Source organism: Porites lutea, chromosome 9 (genome assembly GCF_958299795.1).
Source record: "Porites lutea chromosome 9, jaPorLute2.1, whole genome shotgun sequence".
Classification (NCBI taxonomy): domain Eukaryota; kingdom Metazoa; phylum Cnidaria; class Anthozoa; order Scleractinia; family Poritidae; genus Porites; species Porites lutea.
Window position 1 is genome coordinate 16260199 of NC_133209.1, and position 5971 is coordinate 16266169.

Consider the following 5971-nt stretch of genomic DNA (forward strand, 5'->3'; position numbering starts at 1 on the left):
GCGATGTGCGAAAAACAGGAAAGGGTGCGGTGTCAAAAGTGCCCCCAATTCCTCCAGCATCAAGTTCTTTGGATAGTTTCGAAAATAGAATGTCCGGATTTTGCAGAGCACTTTTTAAATTGGGGGCCTCAAATGAAGTAATTTCTCCTATGAAATTAATTAGAAAACCGAAACGAAAACCGTTGATTAAATATTGTTTTAGGGTTCGGTCGTAGCCCGCAAGAAGCTGTTCAAACCGGTCCACTCTTACGGGAGTTACTAGGGAATTGCCCCGAAGGCTGAGCTGAAATTGATGCTCCGGACTTAACGGGATTTGTTCGCAGTTGGGAGTTTTGGTTTTGGCACTGGGGTGCGGGATGTTTCGCACCGCACTTGAAGCACACGTGCTCGTATTGGCAACCTCGGCAGTGCCTCCCCGAATGAAATGACCTAAGAAAAGAGGGGAGTGGAGGTTCGAAATCGCCCCCGCGGGGTTGTCCTATCACTACCGGTGAAAGATTGTGATTTGGCCCGAAAATTAGTCATGGTACGTAGCCGTAGCTCTCAATGAATTTGATCACACGGGTAAAGTTCAGGGGACAATTGTCGCAAATAACGAAACTGCTCATCATAGAAAATCCAGTCCCCAGACTTATTAGCAAGGTCACGCACCACTTCGCAATATTGCATTAGCTTAGGGGCATCCTGGGAACATTTTACGGAATAAATGGATACAAACGTGTTAAAAGCGGTGAGCCACAGGTAGCCTGCGTAGCTGGCGGTATTGTGTGGGTGCGAGAAAGTTTTGACGGCGGAGCCGTGTTCCAAAAAAAAGGAGTAGGGACGAGGCGGTTGAAATACCGCCTGCCAGAAAACCCCGGTATTTTGAATGGTCAGCACACCAGTGTGCGGGGAAACGGATTGGTCGAGGGCTATACATATGTCAATCATGTTAGATAAGCCTTCGCGTATATTTCCCAATTTAGGGAGCAGATGGCAAACTGGAGAAGACGTACATCTAAAGTGATTGTGATTTCCGCTTTAGAAAGAGCATAATTGATGACCAAATTGCCGAAATGGCGTCTTTAAACTTCACAGCGCTGGAATAGTCTTAATCTAGCCGTAAGAAACAAAGGTCAAAGAAAATTAAAACACTTTACAACTGCATCTGAGATCAAATCCTATCAGGAACACCTACAGAAGAATAAACCACCGGAAATGGTTACTCAGTATGCATGTATAAACAAACCAGCTTCATGACCTTTTAATGTTAAGCCTAGTGTTGCAAAAAAAGATTTACTCAGTCAAAGTTTAGAATGATACATGCACTGTGTAGTGCTAGTAACCTTCGAGCGAGAGCCGAGAAACTAAAAAAACCTCTGTTCAAGCAAACTCACAAGGTCACGTTTCACATTGTCACGAGCGTAGGAGTCGTGTTTAGCCTGTCAACGCTTATTTCCCTAATTGGGATCAGCTAACGTGACAAAAGTGGGCGGCATTCGAAAAATCATGGTTCTCTGGCAGGCGGTATTTCTCGCAGCTTCGCCGCTCGTGACGGCTCCGCCGTCAAATCTCACTCGACTATATTACAACGCTCCGCCGCCAAATCTCACTCGACTACTACGCAATACCGCCAGCTACGCAGGCTAGCCACAGGCTGATATTAGTCACCTTTTTCGGTGTATGATAAGGCTCGAGAGTTAACAGTGGTTGATTTACAGCACCCCCACTGGAAACCATGGAAAGAGCAAACTTTTCTCGAGAGGGTGCGACAGAGAGCAGTGCCCCAAAGTCAATATATTCATTTGCCCAGATTTTCGCTTTGAATTTAGCGCTCACACGAGAACCTAGATTAACAGCTATGCTAGAGAAGGGGTGGCTAGGCTGATCGCCACCCTAAGCAATGCTGGTAGGGGTGCCCGTTCAATTGTACCTGTTGTATATGAGAGGACTTCGTTTTGTACAACTTGCTCTACTGCGGCTGACGGCGTTGGCGTTGGCGTTGGCGTTGGCGTTACCGTACTGGGGACGGTGGCTTGATGCGCAGCCATTGCATCCTTGACGGCCTGTGCGACAGCCACGGAAATGGTACTTGTGAGAGTCCTCACGTCCAGCTGCATCGCTCCTTGTCCTCCTTGTATCTCTCCTCCTTGTCCAGTTTGCTGCTGAGGCATCGGAGGATTCTCCACAACCGATGAAGGTACGGCCTCAGAGAGGTCTGTTCGTAGCCGTTTCGAGCGCCTGGCTTGTGGGGAGGTGTAACGCTACGCAGGAGGCATTTTTTCAATGATAAAAAACTAACTATAAGTGATAGATGTGATAGGCAGTGAAACAAGTGCTAGAAATAACTTTTAATGTCAAATAAATTAGAAAAAGGGGGTCATCAGAGGAGCCGATCCAAAGCAGGTATTTGAATTTACATAATGACTCGAGTGCAAAAATTGACACGAAAAAATAGTGAGGCTTATACCTCATAAGTAGTAACGAAAAGAGATACCCATTTCCACAACACAATAACATTACAGCATTGACAGTATACCGAGTGCATTGGACACACCCACATATGCAGGCGGTCAAAATGGATTGTACACTCCTAACATGGTAACTGCAAGCAAACAATCATACATACCAAAGCCGGTAATAGGAAGGCACACAGTGCACTTCAAAGGTTTCAGAAACCACAAAATTTGGCCATAAGTGGTCAGCAAAATGCGGCAAATAATTGCCGGAAATCAAACAGAACAACAAGCTAAACCACAAGGCGATAACACACGCGGCTTGGTTTGAAATAAAAACCAGATAAGGAAATTGGAAATGGACAAGTGAAAATGGTTACGAAAACTAGTTGGGCTGTTCGCCAGAACGTTCCCAGGAATGCAAAGACTTTAAAACGGCCCCCCTGAGACTTCGGTAATACTTATACTGCCCCAACTTATTAAGGTGAACACCATCACGAGCGAAATATCTCTGCGAAGTATTCCAAAAACCTCTGTGACCCCCCAAAAAAGCAATAGGGAATTGGCTCTAGAAGGACCTTAAGATATTTAGCGAGGGCTTTAACACGCACGTTAAAGGCAGCATCATTTTCGCGAATTAGCGTTTGGCAAACACAAATTTGTCGCACATTATGCCCTAACATAATGTTTGGTTTTATGTCAATAGTTTACCTAGTGCTAGTCTGCTACACAGCCGTTTTTAGTCTCGTCACGCAACCTCCTCCCCACCAACGGCTGCTGAATATCGAACCACATTCCTTTCCCTTTGTGTTTGTTGTCTAACGAACAAACCAATCATGTATAAGAAACTTGACAACACGTGAGCCGCAGGGCGCTAGGAGCGAACACGCTTCTCAGTTTTCGACAAATCAATCAATCGTCGCTGAATTTTGATGGGCCCTGTGTTTGCAAGCAACGAAAAGGTTGTTTGCAGAGAAGTTTGTTTTAAGCGGTTACCAAAATTCCAAGTAAAAAAAAAAAAGTTTGATAGGCCTACAAGACTCTTACCAGGATCGGTTGGCTCTTTTTAACGTGCATATGTATGATGAATTTCATGTGCCGGATGTGCTCATTGTGTTGTTGTACATGTGAAGCTAAGACTGTGAAGACTTAACTCCCAGGGGTACTGATTCAAACAAAAGCGATTTTATAAATTATCAATAAGCGATTTACCGAAACTATACCCGGCAACTTCATAAGCACATCCATGTTGTGCATCATAGGAGGAGGTTGCGTGACGAGACTTAAAACGGCTGTGTAGCAGTCTAATTAACCTTAAGTGCTACTTTGTGAATTTTTTTGAGAATTTTCGATTTTTCACTTTTGTAGACCTCAGGTCGATATTTACTGACATCCGCTCTTAATTACTTTCTTTTAGATGCCGGAGACGAATTAGAGTGTCAAAAGAGGCAAATTCATGGAACTTTTAACCTGTACGATCGTGAAATCTGACACGGCCAATAATTATGCAAATACGCAAAATGGCAGATTACAATCTACTGTTGGTTGCAATCTCAGAAGATACCCGCAAGTCTGAGCCTACAAACCAAAAAAATAAGCTTAAAACTTTACTTTGATATGATTTTTATACCACATTTTGGCCGCAACTTTTGAGATATTTTCCCTCAAATGTTCCTTACTCTCAGGGTTTGGATTAAGCCTGCAAGATGGGTAGTTGAACCACTGCAACTTGAACATGTTTTGATCAAAGGTATTTTACTTAGCCTGTGAACTATCGAAGGTTAACTAATAAAACTGAATCGAATAGATTTTTTGTGCGGGCATTCTTTTGTTTGCAAAGCGCTTTTCAAAATCCATCAATTTTAGTCTTTGAGACACTCACTGAGAGGCCGAGACGGGGTCAATTCGTTTTTGGCTGGTAGCAGAGCTAAGAATAAGAATTTGAAAATAAAATTAGCGATTTTAGTATATACCTACTAAAGCCTCTTGACGGACAAAAAATAAAGGAAAACTATTTTTTGTCGCGAAATCGAGTGGACCGCTTTAAGGGAGACTGCCTCTTCAACGTTTACTAAAGAACGAAACAAAACAATGGAAGAAAAGAACATTCTCGTTGGCATGCGTTGTTTTAGGCGTGTGGAAATTGTAGGCACTTTCTTGTCCCTTCCCTTATCATGGTACTTGACCAAATCAAGGTTTTCGAAAAACTGATGACGGACTTCTTTACACTCCAGATTTAGTGTATTGTTTCTTTGAACACGTAAGTTATTTTTTTTCAAAGAGAAAGCATCATATATATGAATTCAGGAAGAAATAGCTGGCTTTGAATTATAAAAAAAAAACTTCCAATTTCCCGCCGTCTTGCCCTGATTACCCATGATGCAATTATAAGCGTGAACTCCTCTATGATAACCATCAGGAGAGGAAGATTTCTATCGGTAAACCAGCATTTTCATTTTGTCTCTTTCCATAGTCTCACCTGGATCTCAGCACCGTCTTGCCTTTGTTCGATTTCGTAAACGTTCATCTCTTCAACTCCTTCCTTGGGCATGTTGTTTTGGAGAACACGACGACATTATGTTTTTTAATGGCTGACTGTATTGATGAAAGAGCTGCTCGTGAGGCGGACATTCACTATAGTGGTAAACAGAAAAACAAAGATAGCCTCCAAACTGTTCGTGGAAAGAGCTATCGCAGCAAGCGTGATTCTTCGTCCCCATGTTGTCCGCCATTGTGAACCTACCCATAAAGTATAGTGAGCACCTATCTTGCCCAGGCCCCATTGTCATACCTCCAAAAGGCGAAAAATGTGAGATTTTGAACCTAGAACTGGTAAAAGTAGTGAGAAATGGGTAAAAAAGGGATGAGATGTTCACAATTTCCTAGTGGAAGTTGAAAAAGAGAAGCAGTATGTCTGCACAATTTGTGGCAGCATGAAGTCGTGACCGCTAAGCGTTTTCTTTGCTAGCTATCTATTGATGTCTAACTTGGTGAAACGAACCCTACAACTCCAGGGCGTCTGGAAAAGCAGGAAACCGGGATCCGGAATAGGAACGGGAATAGGAACAGTAACAGGAAGCTGAACCGGAATAGGAACCGTAATGGAAAGAGGAAGTATATAAAAACAGGGAAAACGTTTATCTTAATTTAAATTAATGTGGATTTAATTCTTATTTAGATATATACGTAAAATAGGGGAAAAAAGGGAACAGGAACCTGGATAGGAAGGGGAATTGAAACAGTGCATAGAAATATGAGAAGAAAAAGATATAATCATTAAAAAGCCAGAGAAAAAAGAAACAAGAAAACACTCTTGAAATATGAATCTAATTAATATAACCTTTCTTTATCTTTACCCTGTGACACATTGCGTTTTCGTTTTCGGCTACGACTACGAGATTTCAATAGTAAGTAGTGCTCGCGCGTTAGGCTCCGTCATTTTGGCGGGAAAACCTGGTAGCCGTCGTCATTCTACTACGAGTTTTAGCGAGAGTGTCGTAGTGGCGGGAACAAGTTAACAACTGTTAGAAGTTTTA

General features: G+C 42.7%; 1 pseudogene; it reads right to left on the reverse strand.

Moving 5' to 3' along the window:
• Positions 1 to 230: 230 nt before the first annotated feature.
• On the reverse strand, positions 231 to 4986 carry LOC140948938 (uncharacterized; annotated as a pseudogene).
• Between the last annotated feature and the right edge of the window lie 985 nt (positions 4987 to 5971).